Raw genomic sequence first — 23,756 nt, forward strand, 5'->3', positions numbered from 1 at the left:
AGCATCTGCAGACTTTTGTGCTTCACTCAACACACATCCTGCCCCCCCCCCCCACCCTCATTGTCCTTAGGTGTTTGCAACTGTGCACACCATAAGCATTAATCAAGTTGTATTAATATTTTGGTTAATTAATGTGTTCATGTATTTGATGTATCAGTCACATCAATCTGAAGTAGAAAGCCCCTTACTTCTACACCCTCCACCAGTATCCCTCTATATATACGTAGCTTGCTAGCCCACTTTAAATGACTAAATGGTATGACAAGATGGCTTTAATATTTCTTAAGAGCTACTAGATTTGTAAACTGCCTGGTGGGATTTATAGAAGACACCCAAGCTTGAAAGCACATATTTCCAGATGCAAATGTTTCTTTCCTGTTGTTAAACAAATCTCTCATTGATAAATGTTGATGCCTTTGCACTGCTCTAAATGCACTTTTCTCTATAGCCTGTGTATTGTCTTACCTTTTAACATTGTATCTCACACCCTCTGACTTACTGCTATATTGCTTAAGTACGAGTTGACTTACCTGGATAGCACACAAAACAAAGCTTTGACCACATACCTAACATTCAGTCTGACCACTCTCCAACCAGATGGCATTAACATAGACTTCTCCAGTTTCTGCTAGACCACTCTCCCTTCTCCCTCTCTTTCCCATTCCTGTCTCCTTTCCCCCAGCTCTCCACCCTCTTCCTTCTCCATTCACAGAGCCATCCTCCTTCCCCCTGTTTGCAGTTTTGCACTCCCTCCCTTATCCACCAATTACCTCTTGCCTGCGAGGCTGTGCTTCCCAGCACCATTTTATTCAGGCACCTTCCTACATTTTGCTCATACCTCAATGAAAGGCTCAGGTCCAAATCCCTGGTTACGTATCTTTATCTCTGGTATAGAATGTACGCTGTTTGATCTGCTGAGTTTCTCCAGCATTGTGGTTTTACTTCAATCACTGCATCTGCAGTCTTTAGGGTTTTACTCCTTTCACTGCACCTCAGTAACATAACCATATAATAAATGTACTACTTGAAACTTAATTTCTTTTAAATCAATGCCCTTCAAACCATTGTAGACCAGCCTTCTACTGAAAGACTCAAAAGATCAAGTAACGTTGAAAGAGGAAAGCATTTTAAAAAAATCAATTATGCTTCCCGGTTATTGGAGATGTTGCCGATTCCGAAATTCCTGAAATCTACAGCAATTTGCCTTCTGCCCATGTCAGAATATTGCCGATTGAATTGCAATTTTCAAACAGGGACTCGACAAGTACTTGGACAAGAAGGTTGTGATGAACCGTGGGGAAAGCACAGAGGAGTGGGATTAATTGAATAGTTCTTTCAAAAGGCTGAAAGACATGACTGGCTGAAAGACCTATTTCACAACAGGATAAGCTTGAGCCGAGTATGAATATCCCACTTTAACTGAACATTGAAAGTGGTGACACAGGTGGACTGGGTTGTAAAGCGAGATTTTGGCACATTAGCCTTCATAAATCAAAGTATTAAACATAGGAGTTGGGATGTTCTGGAAAAGTTTTATAAGACATTGGTAAGGCCCAATTTGGAGTATCGTGTACAGTTTTGATCATCTAACTTCAGGAAAGATATCAATAAGATAGAAAGAATGCAGAGAAGATTTACAAGGATGTTGCACAGACTTCAGGAGTGGAGTTACAAGGAAATGCTAAACAGATTAGGATGTTTTTTCCTTGGAGCATAGAGGAATGAGGGGAGATTATGAATCAGTGTAAATGTTGATCGGCTTTTTCCTCTGAGGGTAGGTGAGATACAAACCAAAGGGCATAGGTTAAGGGTGAAAGGGGAAACTTCCTCGCACAGTGAGTGGTGGGAGGGTGGAACGAGCTGCCAACTGAAAATGTGGGCTCAATTTTAACATTTAAGAAGAAATTGGACTTGTACATAGATGGGAGGGGTTTAGAGGGCTATGGACTGACCCCTGCGGGTAAATAAAGATCTTCATTGGGATCGAATCTGTGTTCAGACTTATTGCTTCCAGGATCCTGTGAACTTGTAATCCTCATTACCACAGAATAGAATGCCGTGCTATAATGTTCTAGGAGGAATCATGCTCATTCAATGAAGTCCCTTCCTAACAAGACAGAAAAAAAAAGCTTTTCTGAAACTATCTTTAACCATTCATAATATGAATAATATGGTCTTAGAATCCCTCGCTTTCTTAAAACAACCTGTTTATATAAGGACAGGTTATATTTATAATAGGCTTTATAAATGAATAGGCTTTCAATCTCATCCCCATGTCTCGGTATTTGTAGCAAAAATCACTCAAAGACCAAATAGAACGCAGGCAGCAGTCAATCCATGATCTCATTTCTATCCATGGCTACTTGTTTAATCTAGAGATAAAGCCCTTTCCAGCCCATGAGCCCACTCCGCCCAAATACACCCAACTGTTATCCAACAGGTCAGACAGGAAATTGCATAGAACAACGGATTATCCATGTGCTGGCTCCTGGAGGGTCAATGAAGGTTAGTCCACCCACAGGTGAGGGGACACCTTATGATTGGTTCTCTCAATCACCTTGCCTTATTTGGGCATTCCTGAGCTGGCCCCTTCAGCGGCTGCAGTATAAAGCACACCAATGCAGAGCAGCTCTTCCTCATTTTCTCCTGGGGATGAACCCGAGCCCCAGTCCAGGTTGCGAGTCATGGGCCACATTGGAGAGTCATTTTCAAGGTATGTGCCGGGAAAGGGTTGGGGGCTATTGTGGTGCATGCCTAGAGTAACCATGGTGCCTGTTTTGCGTCGATCACCGTAAATACTTTTCCTAACTGATCAGGGTGCTGTACTTTCACCATATCAAGGGGTGGAGGGTACAGTTTGTTGAGTCTCTTTACTGTATTAATTGCCCGTGATTAGCAGCAAGTACCAGTTGTTAATTCCATCCAATGCAAGTGCATTGTTGGTATCTTTTCTGATTGAGTGTGCGTACGTATGATCCCTGTAGTGACGTTCCCCTGCAGGTAAATAAAGATCTTCATTGGTATCAAATTTGTGTTCAGACTTATTGCTTCCTGGATCCTGTGAACTTATAATCCTCATCACACCATCTGACCAATTAACTTGCAAGCCCCGTAGGTCTTTGGGTTGTGAGAAGAAACCAGAGCACCATGCAGACATAGGGGGGGAGAACGTACAAACTTACAGACGGAGGCTGATTCGAATCCAGGGCCACTGGCGCTTAAATAGTGTTGCGCTAACCGCTGGAGTATACCGTAAGAAAGTCTCCAAGCTTGTATTACTCAGTATCAGGCTGTGTTTCACCCAGTGAGTTAAGAGAAGCTGAGGATTCATTAAAACCACGATAATACATCATGTGGAAACAGCAACTCTGTGACCAATTCAAAGTGTCACTGCCCACAGCTTCATTACTAACTAATCAGAATGCTAAATTTAAACAAACAGGAAATTAAGGAGAAAAAGTGTTACACTAGATGTTAGCTGTGTGGTATACGAGAGTCAAACAGTGGTTCAGAAATGATGCAGTTCTTTGAGCTCTGACATGTTAATAAGGGAAAAGTCAAGACAATGAGTGAGAGAAGAAGTGTTTAATAAAAAGCATATTTTCAAAAGGTCTGTGGACAGGGGAATGTTCCCAAATAGAAAGGACACCTCATAAAATATTCGCTGTTTCTTTCAATGTTGTGTCACCCCTAACACCATATTCATGAAGAGGAAGCAAGAGATTGGGGGGTAAACAGGAGACGAAAGATGGCATTACTGAGGGAGCACCTGTATTACAGGTCAAATCACCAAAGAGAGTTGTTAAATCAAGATCATGCCTCACAAATCTTTGTGGGAGAGCAGTTGAGCTCTTGCCACTATACTGACGGCAGAGTTGGCCTTTGCAGCGGCAGCGATCGTGACCGGGGTTCGAATCCCACACTGTCTGTAAGAAGTGTGTGTGTTCTCCCAATGTGGGTTTTCCCCAGGAGCTCCGGTCTCCTCTCACTGTTCGAAACATACCAGGGGTGTAGGGTAATTGGGTGTAAATGGGGCGGCACGGACTCATGGGCCCAAATGACCTGTTACTGTGCTGCATGTCTAAATTTTAAAAAGTTTATAAAAAACTAACATTGAAACATAACGTCTCGTTATGTATCTCATTGCTTCTTTGTGGGATAGTGCTGCGTATAAGCTAGCTCATGGGTTCAAGAGTCAAGATTGCTTAATTGCCATGTTCAGAAAAAAAGGTTTGTTTTCCCTGCAGAGGCACCACTCATCCAGACCCACCGTCAAGACAATCAACAGAAGCAGCACAATGAATGTAACGGTTAGCACAACGCTGTTACAGCGACTGGGGTTCTAATCCGACTCTGTCTGTAAGGCGTCTGTATGTTCTCCCCCCTGTCTGTGTGGGTTTTCTCTCATTGCTCAGGAGCTCTCCTTCACCGTCTCCTGTGCTCCCATAACTTCTGCAGCCACATGGCCTCCTTTCTGGTCCAACCTGCTCAACAGATGTAATTCATATTGTTACAGAGTTCTGTGTTGTGTGGGTTTTGTGTTGGAAAGTGACAGTTTGCCTTCGAGAGCCAAGATGAAGGTGGACTGCTGAGAGTGAGAGAGAGAGAGAGAGAGTGGGAGACTGACTGGGCATGTGCAGAAGATGATCTAGAAACTTCTGGACTTGGAAAACAAACCACCACTGGGTGAGGTGTGGAGTAGAAGGAGTTTAGAATGTTGGGCATTTTAAAAGGGAGGTAGATTCCGAAGGCAGCCAGAAGGATCCGGACCAAACCATTCTTCTTCTTTCTGCGAGCAACACAAGAAGACACCTTCAAATTTTGTGCTCTCGCTCTCTAAAAGATCTTTTGGCTTCAGTTTACCAAACAAACTGAATCTTGTTTACGACCTTTACTTCGATTGTAATCGAAGTTTTGTGAGTCTTGTGTGTTTTGTGTTTGTTTTGTGACTAAGTTTTTTTTTCTGTGGGCTGGTTGGAAATATAACTTAGACTTTGATTACATATGTTATATTTAGGCTGGGGTATTTATAAGTTTTACACTGTTATAGAGATTTGCCAGTGGGCATTGTTATAAAAGGGAGGGATTTTGAATTAAAGTTTGAAGGTGAATTTTTTGTTAATAAAGTAATTGTTCATCTTTACCCCTGTGTGATCTGCCTTCTTTGCGGTTGCTGGTTTGATCTTGCAACATAATTTGGGGGAATCATCTGGGATCAAACCAATTTAGAAGCTTTAGGGACGATTGACTTGTACTTAGTTATCAGTCGTCTGAGTTTGACTCAACCTCCAGCTTGAAATTAAAACTAAACGGTGAGTGTATAAATCACCAGCAGAAAACCAGCAACTATGAATATTGACCAGTTCATAGCGAACCCTTCAGTGGTTAATTTAAAAATGGCTGAAAAGTCAGAACTGATGGTTATAGTTGGCAAGTTAAAACTTCTTACAGTAAGAACTGGGATGAAAAAGGAAATTGCCTGAAAGATTGTTAAGCACTATGTAGGAAAGAGGGTATTTGAAGAAGCTGCATTAGAACAGTTTCCAAAGGAGAAAACTTCAGAGGAAGTAAAATTGGCTTTGAGAAAACTAGAGTTAGAGGAAAAAAGAGAGGCAAGAAAGGAAAGCCAAACAGGAAGCCGCAAGGGAGGAGAGAGAGAAACAACAGAAACTTGAGCTAGAACTAGCTAAATTAAAGCTGACCCTGACCCATGGAGAGGGAGAAGCCCAAAACCCATGTGCTAGTCAGGAGGAGAGGTTTCTGGTCAGTAGAAGTGAGGTTAGTTCCTCCATTTGAGGAAGCTGAAATAGATCAGTATTTTCAGCATTTTGAGAAAGGAGCTGTAAATTTAAAATGGCCACCAGACCAGTGGTCACTCTTGCTACAAAGTGTTCTTAAAGGGAAAGCCCAACAGGTGTATTCGTGTCTCACTGTACAACAACCAACTGATTACGAATTTGTAAAGCAGGCTATACTCCGATCTTATGAACTAGTCCCAGAGCCTTATAAACAATAGTTCAGAAGTTTAAAAAAAGCAGCAACCCAATCTTACCTGGATTTTGCTTATAGGAAGGTTGTGTGTTTTGATTGGTGGTGTGCCGCAATGAAAGTAGAAAATAACTTTGATTTATTGAGGGAAATCATTCTGATTGAGGAGATTAAAAATTAAGTTCCTGACGATATTCAAGGGTACTTGGCAGAGAAAAATATAAAAACTTAGCAAGAATTGGCTAAATTCGCAGAGGAATATGCTTTAACCCACAAGCCTAAGTGGACACCAGGGAAAACTTTTCAAAGGAATACTGCTGATAATCCAAGTAGAGTAGAGAGAAAATCCCAGCAAGACCCATCCAGATATCATCAGATGCATCACATAGTGGGCTCGGTGCAGTTGTTCTGCAAAAATATGATGACTGGCAACCCATTGCGTATGCATCACACTCAATGAAAGACGCGTAGACCCAATGCGTTCAAATTGAAAAGGAGCTGCTCAGCATCACATCAGTTTGTCAGGACAAGCAATCAGTGTAGAGACTGACCACAAGCCCTTGATTGCATGGTTCCTAAAGCCATTAAATGAATGTCCTCTTAGAATACAAAGAATGATGATTAAGCTGTAACACTATACACTGAATGTAGTGTACACTCCGGATAAGCTAACGTACACAGCGGACATGTTGTCTAAAGCTGTTGACACGAGAGAGCCCGCAAACACCAAAATGGATGAAGACGTGAATGCCTTCGTGGACATGATCATACGTGCACTGCCCATATCAGATACAAAAATGGAGCTCAAAGTCAGAGACAAACAAAGATGAATCACTGAGACAAGTCAAAAAAAAACATCTTGGATGGATGGCCAAACATGAAGCAGGACTGCTCACTTGATGTTTCAGAGTTCTGGAACTGCAAGGTGAAACTATCAGTCATTGAAGACATCATTTACAAAGGAAATAAAATCCTTATCCCAAAGACAGTCTGAGAAAAGAGATGCTAAAAACCATCCATGGAGGACATCTGGGAATCGAAGAGAGTAAGAAAAGAGCACGAGAGGTGATGTACTGGCCAAGAATCAACAATGATATAACAAATGAAGTGTCCAACTGTACAATATGCTGGAAATATCAAGCAAGCAATCCTGCAGAACTATTAAAGCCACACCCAGCACCTTACAGACCTAACCAGAAGATAGGCACTGACCTATTCGAATGTCAAGGGAAGGACTATCTTGTAGTCAGACTATTACTTAAAAGTAAGCTACTTTTGTTTTAACAAAAAGGGAGATGTAATGGTAGAGATCATTATGCAATGCCACTAGTAATGCCTTACTGTTTGATTATACTTGGCTGCCACCAGGGGCTAACACAGAGCAGGATACACCATATGCAATATCTGTAATGGAGACTTGCAGCCTCATGGCCTGCCTCATGGTGCTTTTTACATCAACTTTAAAGTGAAGAACATTTTCTTTCATTTAAGAATTCACACACACAAATACAAGATGAAACAGCCTGCAGTCTAAATCACACCGCAAAACTCACCGCATGAATTCGACATCCAGATGATGACGCACTATGACACTCAGCATGCAACAACCAGCTGCTCCATTTCTCTCCTCAAACTCATTGCTCTCTGCATCACAAAGGCATTCACAAAAAGCGTGAATTCATGGTTCGTGCGAATAACGCCATACATACCCATTGCTACCTTCAGCATAGTCTGAGGATCAACAGCCATGGATGCCTTCTTGGACGCAGAGTAATGACGTCAGTGACACCACCAACGCAATAATGTCAGGCGTCAGACGTCAAATGCAGATGCAGGCCACGTTGCTCCACATAAAAGTAGCAGGACAAACGCGCACAGGAACTTGAGGCGTGCAATGCAAACAACCACAAGGTGCATAATTGTTCATTTATTCTGAGATTTTTCCAACATTGCTGTCGAAAATAAAACGGAAGTGACTGTACTTCTAGAGTACATCATTGTCCTTGGAATGAATTGATCCCAGGAAAAATAGTATCAATGTCCATTCTCCCGCTAATTCAGTGACACGGATCAAAAGCAGGATTCTCTTGTCCACCACGATAACAGCAAAAGGCCAGGGACTGAGGTCAGGACCTCTCAGGTTCTGTAGGGCACGGATGGATGGCTCTGCAAAAAATGAGGTGTTTGATGCTTCAACCCTCTGAGTTATGGGAGGGGACAGTGATTTGAATTTTACTTAATAGTTCAGCCTCTTAATCGCAAGAGAAACAGTAAAGCTCAAAATCGTTTTAGGACTTGTTTTGTAAGAAGTTCACGGAGTACAACATAAATCCTGGACTATTCCCTGATGTAGTATTTCACCTCTTTAAATTAAACAAATGATTTCACACTGCAGTTTGACTAGAACCTGCATCAAAAACAACATTGCCAAAGAGAGCAAGAACACAATGCCGGAGAAACTCAGCAGGTTAAACAGTGGACTTTGTATAGCAAAGGCAAAGAAGCCTGACCACCATTTCGTTGCTCGAGCCCTTCATCAAGTTCTGAGCAAAATGTAGGCAGGGGTCTGGATAAAATTGTGTTGGGGGGGTGGGGAGGGGAGAGGAGCACAGTCCCACAGGCAGGAGGTAATAGGTGGATGAGGGAGGGAGGGAGGGCCCGCCAGCAAACGGGGAGTGGGGATGGCTCGGTGAAAGGAGAGGGAAGGGGGTGGAGAGTTGGAGGAAAAGAAGGCCGAGGGATGGGGAAGAGAGGGAGAAAAGGGAGTGGGCTAGCAGAAACTGGAGAAGAAAAGTCAAACTTGTATGCAGCTCCAATGGGGAGGAGTGTGGTAAGAAACTAGTAGAACTTGTGTTCTGAATGAAGAGAGGGACAGATGTGGTTCACCCCATTATGTTCAGTAAGTCAATATTCTCAGGAACTAATGAGCAAGACAAAATCCCAAAAGATCCAGCAAGAGATGCTATGCCAAAAAAAATAAAATCCTTTACTGATTTTGAGCCCTGGTGAAAATGTGCACACATCCACACTAAATGCTGGCACACTTTCTCCAGTTACACAGGAAGTATATTCACTGGGCTTCTGAGCAAGGCAGTTTCTAGTATAATTAGATAATGCCTGCAGAGTTTTGCCGCCAGCCTTCCAGACCTCTGGTGGCGATTCCATCCATACCTGCTGCTTTGCCACTTTTCAGTTGTTCAATTGCCTTATATGTCTCTTCCCGGGTGAGGATCTCATCCAGCTCTAGCCTTAAGGGCTGTTGAGGGAGCTGGAGCAGGGCGGATTCTTGGCCTCAGCGGTTGGCACTGAAAAGAGATTGGAAGTGTTCTGACCATCGGTTGAGGATGGAGATCTTGTCGCTGAGGAGGACTTTGCCGTCTGAGCTGCGCAGCACTGAGCTGGGTTCATTTGGCGAGGCTAGTCCACCACTCATTTTGGATCTCCCGGAGTTTGCGCTGAAGATGGCTGCATGTGCAAAGGAAGGCTCGTTTATTCTCTGGCCAGGACGGCTTTGCAAGGTGAGCCTGGTGGGCAGATCACTTCTTTGCCAGCAGCTCCTGGATTTCCTGGTTGTTTTCGTCGAACCAGTCCTTGTTTTTCCTGGAGGAGAAGCCCAGTAACTCTTCAGTGGATTGCAGTATGGCAGTTTACAGCTGATCCCAGAGGGTTACAGGGGACGAGTCCGTGAGGCGGATTCCATCCTCGAGCTTTGCTTTGAGGTTTGCCTGGAAGTTTCCTCTCACTTTGTCTGACTGCAAGTTTCCAACATTGAACCTCTTTCTGGGGGCTTTACTGTTCCTGGACTTTGGCTTTAAGTGAAGTTTGAGCTTGCAGCAAACAAGCCGGTGGTCAGTGTGGCATTCCGCGCTGGGCATGACCCTGGTGTGGAGCACATCTCGTTTGTCTCTTTCTCACACCAGGACGTAGTCCAGGAGGTGCCAGTGTTTGGATCGGGGATGATTCCAGGTAGTCTTCAGGCTATCCCTCTGCTGAAAAAGGGTGTTTGTAATGACAAGCCGCTGTTCTGCGCAGAGCTCCAACAGGAGGTGCACAATGTCGTTGCACTTGCCGACACCATGCTTGCCCAGGATTCCTGGCCAGGTTTCTGAGTCTTTGCCGACACGAGCATTGAAGTCGCCAAGGATGACAACCTTGTGAAGCAAGGCTGCATTCTCGCACCAACCCTCTTTTCAATCTTCTTCAGCATGATGCTGAAACAAGCCATGAAAGACCTCAACAATGAAGACGCTGTTTACATCCGGTACCGCACAGATGGCAGTCTCTTCAATCTGAGGCGCCTGCAAGCTCACACCAAGACACAAGAGCAACTTGTCCGTGAACTACTCTTTGCAGACGATGCCACTTTAGTTGCCCATTCTGAGCCAGCTCTTCAGCGCTTGACGTCCTGTTTTGCGGAAACTGCCAAAATGTTTGGCCTGGAAATCAGCCTGAAGAAAACTGAGGTCCTCCATCAGCCAGCTCCCCACCATGACTACCATCCCCCCCACATCTCCATCGGGCATACAAAACTCAAATCGGTCAATCAGTTTACCTATCTCGGCTGCACCATTTCATCGGATGAAAGGATCGACAACGAGATAGACAACAGAATCGCCAAGGCAAATAGCGCCTTTGGAAGACTACACAAAAGAGTCTGGAAAAACAACCAACTGAAAAACCTCACAAAGATTAGCGTATACAGAGCCGTTGTCATACCCACACTCCTGTTCGGCTCCGAATCATGGGTCCTCTACCGGCATCACCTACGGCTCCTAGAACGCTTCCACCAGCGTTGTCTCCGCTCCATCCTCAACATTCATTGGAGCGACTTCATCTCCAACATCGAAGTACTCGAGATGGCAGAGGCCGACAGCATCGAATCTACGCTGCTGAAGATCAAACTGTGCTGGGTAGGTCACGTCTCCAGAATGGAGGACCATCGCCTTCCCAAGATTGTGTTCTATGTCAAGCTCTCCACTGGCCACCAAGACAGAGGTGCACCAAAGAAGAGGTACAAGGACTGCCTAAAGAAATCTCTTGGTGCCTGCCACATTGACCATCGCCAGTGGGCTAATCTCGCCTCAAACCGTGCATCTTGGCACCTCACAGTTCGGCGGGCAGCAACCTCCTTTGAAGAAGACCGCAGAGCCCACCTCACTGACAGACAAAGGAGGAAAAGCCCAACACCCAACCCCAACCAAGCAATTTTCCCTTGCAACCGCGCCTGCCTGACCCGCATCGGATTTGTCAGTTACCAACGAGCCTGCAGCAGACTTGGACATACCCCTCCATAAATCTTCGTCCGTGAAGCCAAGCCAAAGAAAGAAGATAATGCTTGAATAATGTTACAAACAATAAAGGTTCATTCTTTGATAGTTGCATTCACATTAGATGATACAAGATCAGATGCCTCAGAACCAAGTGGAGAGTGGCCAGTGTGTAAATGACTCCGGGTACGTGTGGGTCTTGGATGCTTTGGTGAGCACAGGCTGAGAATGAGCTTGATTCCAATAAGGTAGGATTTTTGAATTTAAATTAGGAAGAGTAGATGGAGACAGCAGCAAGGGAGGTTGAATGCTCAGAGTTCAGGATGTAGTAAATCTGGGACAGCGCAATTGTCTCTGATGACTACACCTGCAAGAAGTGCATCCAGCTGCAGCTCCTGGGAGACCAAGTTAGGGAACTAGAGCCGGATGAACTCCGGATCATTCAGGAGGCAGAGGGGGTGATAGAGAGGAGCTTCATGGAGTCGGTCACCTCTAAAGGTCAGGAGACACCTGACTGTTAGGGGAGTGAAGCGGAAGAGGCAGAGAGTGCAGAGCAGCCCTGTGGACATTTCCCTCAACAACAAGTATACTGTTTTGGATACTGTTGGGTGGGACAATCTTCCAGGGACAAGACCCACATCTTGGTCATGTCTCCAGCGCAGAGGCTGGCCCCTCAGTTTAGAAGGGAAGGGGGGAGAAGAGAACAATGGTAATTGGGGACTTATTGGTTAGGACAGCAGATAAGAGGTTTGGTGAATGAGATTGAGGCACCCGGATGGCACAAGGTCAGGGATGTCTCTGATTGAGTTCATAGCATCTGGAGGGGAAGGGATGCCAGATGTCGTGGTCCATCTAGGAGTCAATGGCATAAATGGGAGGAGGGATGAGGTCCTGAACAGGGAATATAGGGAGTGAGTAAAGAAGTTAAAAAGTGTGGTCATCTCGGGATTACTGCCTGTGCCTCATGCCAGAGAGGGTAGAAACCAGAAGTTGTGGCAGATGTATGCGTGGCTAAAGAGTTGGTCCAGGGGGAAGGGGTTCAGATTTGTGGATTAATTGTGATCTCTTCTGGGGAAGGTCTGACCTGTACGAAAAGGAAGGGTTGCACCTGAACTGGAGCGGGACCAATATCCTGGCAGGCAGGTTTGCTAGAGTTGTTGGGGAAGGTTTAAACTAGTTTGGAGGGGTGGGGGGGGGGGGGGGGGCTGGCATGTAACTTCAGAAAAGTTCTTTGGTTCACAGTTCAATCTCATTTCTCATTCTTCCAAGTTCACTGGTTGTAGGCAATTCTTATACTGTGTACAGAATTTAATATTTATAATGTTCACCAGGCTTTGGTGCTCAAAAGGTAAATGGTCACCACTCAGGATGGTTCTTGTTGGTTTTCAGAGAGAGATTTGTAGTACATTTACTTCCATCAGCCATTTCAGTGTCTTGCTGAAGAAAATTGTCCCCCCCTCTTATTCCAAGTGAAACATTAGACAGCCAGTCCTCTCCTCTTGCATGAACCACAAGGGCTTTGACCAGGCTGAACTAAGCACTCACAACCCATCTTCCAAATGGGGTTTTTCACAAGCTTACCAGCTTGTCCTGTTCCAGTCCCAGCTGCTGCTGCTGAATGTAACAATGTAGAAGTGATCTGTCTCTCTCTCTCTCTCTCTCTGAGAGAAAGCCTGTTTGACTCTCTCTGCTTGCAAAACCACATGACCCTCTTAGAACGGCAAGTTCCTCTCCAGACCAAGACAAGCTCTTTCATCTGTTGCCTTTTAGTGAAGTCTCTTGGGCATTCTCCAAAGCTTTTGCAAAGGCTCTGAGGTCTGACACATGTCTAGCATTAGCAGAGCTCCAGTATTCTAAATAAGATCTGTTTTAAAGTGTTTGTATGTGACCTACACTAACAAATCTTGCCCCAATTTATCTCCCAAAAACATATCTATATTCTGTCACAGTATTCACAAGAGAAAAGGACCTCGATCAGGGTGAAGTTAAAATAGAACAAGCCTGTGTGCTGGTCAATGTGGAGATTAAGGAAAGGCAGAGATAGAAAATCCAGTGATCATTCAGGAAAGGACAGCCAGATGAATACAATCCCATGATCAATGGGGAGAGGGTGAGCAAATTTAAGTTCTTGGGAGTCACTATGTCTGAGGATCTTTCCTGGACCCAACACCAATGGCATTGTGAAGAAAGCACGTCAGCGCCTCAACTTCTTCAACAGTTTGCGGAGGTTTGGTATAACATCAGAAACCCTGTCAAAATTTCTACAGGTGGAAATTGTGTTGACCGGCTGCATCACGGTCTGGTATGGAAAAACTAATACCCCTGAGCATAGAGTTATCCAAAAGGAGTGGATACAGCCCAGGACATCACAGGCAAAACCCTCCCCACTACTGAGTACATCTGTAGGGAATGCTGCCGTCAGAGAGCTCTATTCTCGCAACTACCATCAGGAAAGTGGTCTAGGTGCCACAAGGCTCGCACCACCAGGTTCAGGAACAGCTGCTATCCCTCCACCATCAGAATCCTCAACGACAAACTCAATCAGAGACTCATTTAAGGACTCTTGCGCACTTTATTGATTTTCCTTTGGTTCTCCCTGTATTGCACAGTTTGTTTACATTCGTTATCTGTTTACATGAGTGCAAACAAATAAAGCAACTGTAAAGTTTTTTTGTGTCACTACCAATTAGTGGTAATTCTGCCGCGCATGCAGGAAAAAGAAATCTCAGGGTTGTATATGATGTAAAGACCTTTCAACAGATCTGATTAAAGTTAACTTTATCTGAGCTGTTACTCAGTTTCTGATAGAGTTTGTCGGACACATTGTACAATGAAATCTGCCCCAAAATGTTTACTGGCTGCATCTGAACAAGTACTTTGTGGGAAAAGAATTAAAGAGATAATAAACATTCATTTATCGTAATACAGAAAATAAGTGATTCTGCAATAGTGCAGGCAATCCATTTGTGGTGCCAGAGCAATCACTGATCAGTACAACAAGGTGGGGGGGGTCAAGAGCCTGAGAGCCATTGGAAAGAAACTGTTCTTGAATACTTGAATTCTCTCCCCATAGGTGTAGCTCAAATTGCTGAGGGCTTTCAGCATGCTCCATCTCCACCACACTCCCGAAAGAAAGGAGAAACACCGAGAGGACGCAAGCAGCAGGGAACAAAAGACCAAGCTCGGTGTGGAGGAAGGGTGGATATATCATAAAGGAGCAGGAGTAAATAGAAAGCAAGAAATTTCTCTTCAAACTGCACTGGAGCTCAGAGACGAGCAGATGCTGTGGGAATTAGCAATAGCAATTGTTTGAAGACTTTCCATTTGTTGATTCCACTGTTTTTCCAGAAGTTAAGGATTTTTTTAAAAGATCAAAACAGCATAACTGTGGCCAGGGGACGAGAGGGAATAGCACTGGCCTACATAACCACTTCTGAAAATTGCAGGTTTCTCTCTCAGGGACACAAACACCAGAATTCTCCTGCAGCAATGCTCATGTTCAAAATTTTTTTTAATGATTGCATACATGTTGAGTCATAAAACCCTCAAAAATCACAAAAAAAATGGGGGTCGACTTGTATGCCAGATATACTTTTGAGGCCTTAAATTCACCAATTTAAAAAAATTTGACGTCAATTCGGCGTACAAGTCGATGGCGGAAACACCTCCCCACCGCCGGCGCTGCCACTCTCCAACACCATCCCACCACTCGCCATACTCGCTCCTACCTGGGGCCCTGGCATCTCCACTCCTGCCTGGTAGACCGAGGCTTCCGATAACATCAGGAGCACGATGTCGCCACTCCAGCTCAGTGGGCTGTCGCTGCTGCTGTCTGGTAGGCCAAGGTTTTTTTTTACTTACTTAATTTTGTTGCTTACAATTGGGGTGTTTTAAAAAAAAAATTATTTTGGGTTGTTCCTGGGAGGCCCGGACAGCCCGGAAAATGGGGGTCGACTTGTATACCGGATATACCATAAAACCATTAACATTAGGCTGGGGGTGGGGGGTCAACCTATCTACCGGTCAACTTATGCCAAAATATATGGTAGTAATGTTCTTACATTCTGAGCCCTCCCAATAAAAATATATTTACAGGCTAATTATTTTTCACCTCACTGACAAAAGACAAAGGAGGAAAAACCCAACACCCAACCCCAACCAACCAATTTTCCCCTGCAACCGTGTCTGCCTGTCCCGCATCGAACTTGTCAGCCACAATCGAGCCTGCAGCTGACGTGGACATTTACCCCCTCCATAAATCTTCATCCGCGAAGCCAAGCCAAAGAAAGAAAGAAGAATTTTTCACTTGAATTTTAATCACATTACTATAACCTCTCCTCATTGTACTCTCGTTTCTAAGCCAGAATTTGGACAACACACCTAAAGCTTCTGTCTCACAGTTCCAGCAACCTGGATTCCACCCTGTGTGGGATTTGCTCTTACTGTGCAGGATCCCCACCCCACCCTCCCCGGTGCTCCAGACTCCACCAGTATCGCAGACTTGCGAGCCGACAAGTGAACCAGCCACTGTAAATTGCCCCTTTGTTTTCTGGTGCCAAGTGCGTGGCAGAATCTGGAGGGAGTAATGAGAATACAGAAACTAGTGTTAGGTAAGTGTAAACGGGTGCTAAATGTTTGGAGCAGATTCAATGAGCTAAAGGGTCCATTTCTAATCTGAATAATTCTGTGTTCTTTTCCATGAGTTCCGGTTCTGAAAGGAGACAATTTCATAAGATTGTGTGGAAAGATCAGGGATTTCACTATAACTATTCAGGGATTGCTGAACAGTGAGAGGTGCCTATTTCAGATAACACTTTAAACGATTCAGTCACATAGCTATAAAATATCCCATGATACAATCTTGGAAAGAAAGAATTCACCTTTTTCTAAAATGTATTTATTGAATCCCGCGCATTATACAAGCACTCTTTTGGCTGACCTGCACAAAGGAACGGGAAAAATTGATAACAAACCTAGCTAGAATGGCCTGATGATAATTTTCAATCTGAATCATTCACAAAAAAAATTCTGTGGATTTTCCCCATTGCAGCTGCTCACAGACCTGCCAGTAGACATGATTGAAGCAATAAAAACGCAAAGCTGGAGGAACTCAGCAGGTCAGTGTCCTTTTCTGGAGCAAAGGGCTTCACCAAGGTATGTAAAATTGTTGGCAGGTGTCTGAAAAAAAGAGTAAAGGGGGTGTGGTTGCCAGGGGAGGGGGTGATAGGTGGAGGAGGGAGGGAAAGCAGCAATCAAGGCCTCCACCCCATTTCCTTCCAATTCATGGAGGCATCCCTCCCTTATCCACATATTGCCTTCTGCCTTTGGGAATGTGCTCCTCCCCCACTTTGTTCGGATGCCTGTCACATTTTTCCATATCTTGACGAAGGGCTCAAGCCCAAAAGGTTGATTAAGTATCTATAGCTTTGCTACAGTTTGACCTGCTGAATTTCTCCAGCAATGAGCTTTTACTTCGCGTTTTACAGCTTTTGAGAGCCGAATGTGGCATGCTGGGGAGCCACTACCTTCCTGTGGCCTCCTGAAATCCAATAATAAAAGTGGTCTGGTGTCATGGGCACCCATGCCACTGACTACAGGATGCTCTCAACTGCTGCATTTTGGAGTGCAGTGAATAAGATGGAAGATGTTGTGATCTTTGTAAATCTATGCTGGAGGCTAAAAGCAGACCACAGAGAAAGGAGACTGGAATGGACCGTGAGAAGTCTTTAACTTGCATCTCCTTGTCCCTAAAGAACCGTAGAACTGCACAGACACAGCCCCATCTTCTCTGTGCTGCTTACTTTACCTGGAGGTGTAAGCGCAGCACCATTAACAGCCAATTTCTGACAGTATATGCAAAAGATTGGTCAGTATGTTCTGGATTATTAGACGCACTACTAACACTGTATAAATTTTAAACGTGGTTAAGTGAAAGAAGCCAAATGATCGCGAGCATGAACTTGCCCTAAATGTCTTGTTGCACAAGTAGGATCTCTGTGGTGTTAGGTTTGCTTTCTTCGAGAATGAGTGAGTCACACCAGACTGAGTCGAAATCAAGGTTCTTTATTACCGGATTGTAACACTTGCAACTAACAGTGTTAGTTGGAGAAGGCGCATTCTCCCGATATCAGCAAGTGGTGTTTTTTTTATACCTCAGGACACGCACTTAGTAAATTATCATACCATTACATTGTCCAATGAATAAGCTGTTGCTACCCTTCTCTGTTAGTCTGCTGCACATCATCTTGTTATTGCCACACTTATCTTGAGCGTACAAGGTCACACCTGCATCCTGTTACTCCTTAGTACTGGGTGACTCCTTCTCCGGTCCCAACTCATGATGTTTTTACCTTACAGTGGCTAGAAATCAGATCCATTTGTGCATGTTTCATTAGCGTCCGAGCCAATACCGACTCCTCAACCCACTTTGCAAATATTGATTCTCTGGACTGTATCAGGTTGCTGTTTATGGGTGCTTGCTGTGCTGAATGTTTCATCACGTTTCAAAAGTAGCTTGTGCGCACAGGAAACCACTTTGTCCTTTTTTTTAAAAAAAGTGAAAGGTACTACAGAAATGTGTATTTTTTTTTTGCTGACCCGTTCCAGCATTCCTGGCCCATGAAGAGTAGAAATACTCTTCAAAACTTCACATTAGCTTGTCTGGGCTCTATGTGACTCCAGATTATTGCAATGGAATTGACTATTCATGAGGAAATTACTGGGGCTCAAGGTCTAAGATACTGGAATATGCTGGGACCATCTCCCTGGAGGGGAGACAGAGGTACAAAATCATAGGGGGTATAAACAAGGTATTTTCCCCAGAAATGTCTAAATCTCTAGGTTGAAGATTAAAAGTGAGGGGATAGATTATAAAAGGGCCTGCAGTGCAACTTTCATTCCCCCCCCCCCCTACCCCCACCCCGGTTCAGACACACAGGGTGGTTCAGGTATTGAAGGACCTGAAACGGAAGTGGTATGGATGGGTAACATTGTAACATGGGGGGGAGACAAGATAATCAGACAAATGGAAATAGCTCTGATGTGAACAAGAGGACGGAAAAGCCATTTTTTTTCTGTGTTGCATAACTATGACTATTTTACCCTTTGAAATTACACAGGTTTAAGGACAATTGCAGGTAACCAGTGAATCACAGATCCTGTAAATGAACAAACAGCAAACTCCAGGCAAGTAACGCGCTTTTCCATGCAGAGATCAATTCTACACATTTCGTTACAGACACTGAATTCCTTTGTTGCAAATATTGAAATAAGGGGTTGGAAGAATTATGCCAAATATTGCTCTAATCCATGTAGAATGCCGGGGTAAAGGCTTGCAATTATATACTGTCTTTCACGACTTCATATTTCCACCAGGAGCTTGAAGCTAATGCACCGTAACAACGTGGTCTTGTTTTACGTGGAATACCTGTCAACCACAAGGTTCAAGAACACCAATTTCATAATTAAAAAATAAATTTGTAGATTTACTTTTTTTTAATAAAAGGGAGCATTTTTCACAACAAAGACTCAGTGGCTTTGGAAAGAGTTTAATTCAACACGTCAGTCTAATCCACCCAAGCGGCTTTCAGGTGGAATAGCTAAGAGAATGCAGCTCCAGAGCCGGCCGCAGGTGTGCGCAAAGCGACATTCAGGTGGCAGCGCTGTTCTGGCACCTGAAAGGTCCGCAGCGGAGAGAGGCGCCGCGGAGTAAACGCCGGCTCCTGTCGACTGTGGCCATTGTCCCGCCTGCTTTCAGGTGCCAAAGGGGAGCGCTCGGAAGTGGAGAATACACCTTCCTGTGGAGGGTTGGGTAAGTATTCCTCGGGTCAGGGTTCTCCACTATCAGGTGGCCTCCCAAAAGCTGCATTCGGGTATTTTAGGTGGCTTTATGTTGGGGTATTTCTGACTCTAGTCTTCTTAGCAGCTCTAGTCACTAATGGAAAATGAGCTACAGTGTATTAGTATCCCGCATAGATAAGCTATAGACGCAAATTGCTATCACAAAGCATATAACTACCATTCAATCATCTCCCTAGGTTTTCAGGCTTACAATTTACTGCATCTAGCCTGTACAAATATAAACCATGGACAGAAGTGATGAGGTGGAACCAATATCTTCCCAGTGGGGTTCTGACAGAGGTGCAGAATGATTTCAGTTGTATGAAAACACTTCATATGTGTCATGAAAAAAAAAATGCATCAAAACTCCTCAAAAGAAAATTGTTTACTTTCTTTTTGAATTTCTTCCCACCCACCACCATCATTCAGAGGAAATCAAAATACTGCACATGCCGGAAACCAGAAATTAAAAAGTGTTACACCGATTTAACAGATCAAGTGGCATCTGTGCAGAGAAGAAACAGTTGACAATCAGGTCAATGACCCTTATCCGAAATGTTACAGTCAACTGTTTTTGTATCCATTTCCTGAGTGCTTTGCAACATTTTCTGCACTGCAAGGTCTATTTCTTTCCAAATATGTTCATTTATATTACTAGAACATTTCAAACACTCCGCACAATTTCGCACAATTTGCAGGGAAAATCATTTTTCAAACTCAAGAGCTTCATCGTGCATAGAGTTCAAAACATTACATTTCTGGTTTCTTGCAGAGTAGCCTGGTTAGTATAACAGTTTAACGTGATGCTATTACAGCGCGGGCAAGCCGGGTTTGAATCCAGCACTGTCTATAAGGAGTTTGCAAGTTCTTCCCACGTCTGCGTGGATTTTCTCTGGGTGCTCCAGTTTCCTTCCCCCCCCCCCCCCCCCCACCGCCAACCCCATCCAAAGAATATGGGGGTTGGAGGTTAATTTGGGTTTAATTGGGCAGTGTCGATTTAAATGGCCGGAATTAGCTTCCACCCTGCTGCAAGTAAAATCTATCTCCAGAAACCTCATACATTATAGCATGTGGGCCTCAGAAGGGCAGGCGGATTTAATTTTAATTTGCACTGCAATTATAGCAAGTAAATACCTTGCAGAACACGTGCTCACATGAACATGAGTACAAACACACATATCTGTAAAATTCCTCACCGATAAACTCTCAACAGGTGGCACGGTTTGGGAAGCGGCTAAAGCAACGCCTTTACAATAATGATCAGGACCAGGGTTTGAATCCGGTGCTGTCTGTAAGGAGTTTGTACGTTCTCCCAGTGCCTGCATGGACTTTCCCCAGGGGCTCCAGTTTCCTCCCACCATTGAATTGGGTGTAAATTATGCGGCACGGGCTCATGGACTGAAATGGCCTTTTACTGTGCAGTACCCAAGATCGTGTTATATGGCGAGCTCTCCACTGGCCACCGTGACAGAGGTGCACCAAAGAAAAGGTACAAGGACTGCCGAAAGAAATCTCTTGGTGCCTGCCACATTGACCACCGCCAGTGGGCTGATCTCGCCTCAAACCGTGCATCTTGGCGCCTCACAGTTCAGCGGGCAGCAACCTCCTTTGAAGAAGACCGCAGAGCCCACCTCACTGACAAAAGGCAAAGGAGGAAAAACCCAACACCCAACCCCAATCAACCAATTTTCCCCTGCAACCGCTGCAACTGTGTCTGCCTGTCCCGCATCGGACTTGTCAGCCACAAACGAGCCTGCAGCTGACGTGGACATTTACCCCCTCCATAAATCTTCGTCCGCGAAGCCAAGCCAAAGAAAAGATATCTAAAGAAATTTTTTAAATGCTCACTTTGACAGAATAGAGGTCCAGGTCTCATTTACTGTCTTGGTCCAAACAAGAACAGAAGGAATTTTTATTTTTATTTTTAAAAAAGGGCATTTAATGTGATCAAGAAGGCCCAGTGAATTAAAGTCAAGAGTGAAAAATATTTATCTTTTGAGCTATGGATGACATTAACAAATAGAGCTAAGCCCAATATCCTCAACCCAAAAAAAAAGCATTTGTATAGGAGGTCCTCAGCATGACTTTTCTTAGCAAGTCTTTCAACAAACTTTCACCTGATCAAGGACTGAAGTGGGGTATCTGCCACAGCCTCGAGCTCCATTTACAATTCAAGAAAATGTCCCATGTTTTGAGCAGCAAGACCTGGAATGCTCAAGGCAGAGGCTGAAAAGCGACAAGGTAACAGCCTGACCACTCATATCCCGGGGATTATCCATCTCCAGCAAAAGTCTACTGAAGCATTTTTTGTCATTCGAGTATTCGTAAATCAGGGTTCACCTGATCCAGCTGGCACAAATCCCACAGCAATAGGAGAATGACTCGTCTCATTCAGCTTCTGAATCCCAAAAGCCTCCCTATCCCAGATAAGCCACAAGTCAAAAGTTGATCAACTCCCTTAAACTTCTGCGCAACACACAAGTTGCTTGCACACCATGCCAGTCAATGCAGCCATCCATTTATGCCTCAACATTAATTTTCAGATGTTACAGGGCGAGTGTGGTATTCGCCATATACGGAATGCCATCACTGCACTAATCAACAAAGCTTGCAGTTTTACCTCATGGGATAAAGAAAGATGTAATCGATTAAAAACTCCGAAGGTACCTTCTGGATCATACACTGTCCTGATTTGGACCTTCTCAACTAACACTGATATTCCCTAACACTTTGAGGGAGGTTAATGTCGAAATTGCAGAAGCTCTGGCTGAAATATTTCAAATGTCCCTAGCCACGAGTGTGGTACCAGAGGATTGGAGGGAAGCTCACGTTGTTCAGTTTTTTTTTAAGAAAGGCTCCAAAAGTAACCCTTGAAATTATAAGCTGGTGAGTCTGATGTCAGTAGTAGGTAAATTATTGGAAGGTGTTCTAAGAGAGATCAGATATACAATTATTTGGATAGCTAGGGACAGATTAGGGATTGTCAACATGGCTTTGTGTGTGATAGGTTGTGTTTAATCAATCTTATAGAGATTTTCAAAGAGATCATCAGGAAAGTTGACGAAGGAAATGCTGTGAATGTTGTCTACGTGGGCTTTAGTGAGGACTTTGACAAGGTCCCACATGGGAGGTTAATCAGGAAGGTTCAGACACTAGGTATTCATGGTGAAGTAGTGAACTGGATTCGACAAGGGCTGGACGGGAGAAACCAGAGAGTAGTGGAGAATGATTACTTCTCAGACTGGAGGTCTGTGACTAGTAGTGTGCCACAAGGATCGGTGCTGGGACCAGTTGTTTATCATCTAGATCAATGATCTGAATGACAATGTGGTAAATTGGATCAGCAAGTTTGCAGATGACATTAAGATTGGAGGTGTTGCAGACCACGAAGGTTTTCAAAGCTTACAGAGGGATCTGGATCAGCTAGAAAAATGGCAGATGGAATTCAATGCAAACAAGCGCAAAGTATTGCATTTTAAAAGGACAAACCAAGAAAGGACATACAAGGTGAATGGTAGGGTATTGAGGAGTGCGGTAGGACAGAGGGGCCTGGGAATAGATACACAATTCCCTGAAAGTGGTGTCACAGGTGGATAGGGTTGTAAAGAGAGCTTTTGGCATAAATCAAAGTATTGAGTATAGGAGCTAAGATGCTATTTTAAGCTGTAAAAGACATTGGTGAGGCCAAATTTGGAGTATCATGTGCAATTTTGGTCAGCTAACTACAGGAAAGATAACAATAAGATAGAAAGAGTACAGAGAGGATTTACTAGGATGTTGCCCAAACTTCAGGAACTAAGTTACAGTGAAAGGTCAAACAGGTTAGGAGTGTAGAAGAATGAGGGGAGGTTTGAAAGAGGTATTTAAAATTATGAGGGGATTAGTTAGGTTTTTTCCATTGAAGGTAGGTGAGATACAAACCAGAGGACATAGGTTAAGAGAGAAAGGGGAAAGTTTAGGAGAAATTTGAGGGGAATGTGGAACACACTGCCAGAGGAGGTGGTGAATGTGGGCTCATTTTTAGCATTTAAGAAGAATTTGGTCAGGAACATGGATTGGAAAGGTATGGAGGGTTATAGACCAGGTGCAGGTCAGTGGGACTAGGCAAAAAAAAATGTTCAGCACAGAATAGAAGGTTCCGAAGGTTCCCATTTCTGTGCTGGTGTTCTATGCTTCTTGCGTCAATACAGTAGCAGATTAAGATGAGTAGGTGGGAATTAAAAGGGATGTGATGGGACAGTTTTTCACTTGTTGGGCAGTGGAAGAAGCTGCCAGACATAGTGGTAGAGAAAGGTCTGATAGCTTCCTTTTAAGAAACGTTTATCTACATGGATGGGAGGGACGTAGAAGGGCATGGGTCTAATGGGGGCAATGGGACAAGCAGAAGAACACATTGTTTGGCATGGACAAAGTGGGCCTGTGGGGCAGTTTCCATTCAATAAGGCTCTGTACCTCTATGAAGTCGTGCAGAGAATACAATACTCTGACAATTACCTGGAATATTAAGCCTTGCAAAAAAGTGTTCCATGAGCACAGCTCCAGGATTCAAATGCCTGCAGAAATTTTGCAAAAAATAAAAATATCAGCTCAAAATAAACTCAGAAAGTCCACCATGAATCCAACAGTCCACAATCTGGACAAGATATTACTGTGTTAAAAATT

At 44.0% G+C, this 23,756-nt stretch overlaps 1 protein-coding gene across 4 annotated transcripts in view; it reads right to left on the minus strand.

Annotated features, from left to right (window-relative positions):
* The window catches only part of dhrsx (dehydrogenase/reductase (SDR family) X-linked), a 228,790-nt gene that overhangs the window by 181,720 nt on the left and 23,314 nt on the right, over positions 1-23,756 (minus strand). The gene's annotated exons all lie outside the window — the stretch shown is intronic.

Source organism: Narcine bancroftii, chromosome 7 (assembly GCF_036971445.1).
Source record: "Narcine bancroftii isolate sNarBan1 chromosome 7, sNarBan1.hap1, whole genome shotgun sequence".
Classification (NCBI taxonomy): Eukaryota; Metazoa; Chordata; class Chondrichthyes; order Torpediniformes; family Narcinidae; genus Narcine; species Narcine bancroftii.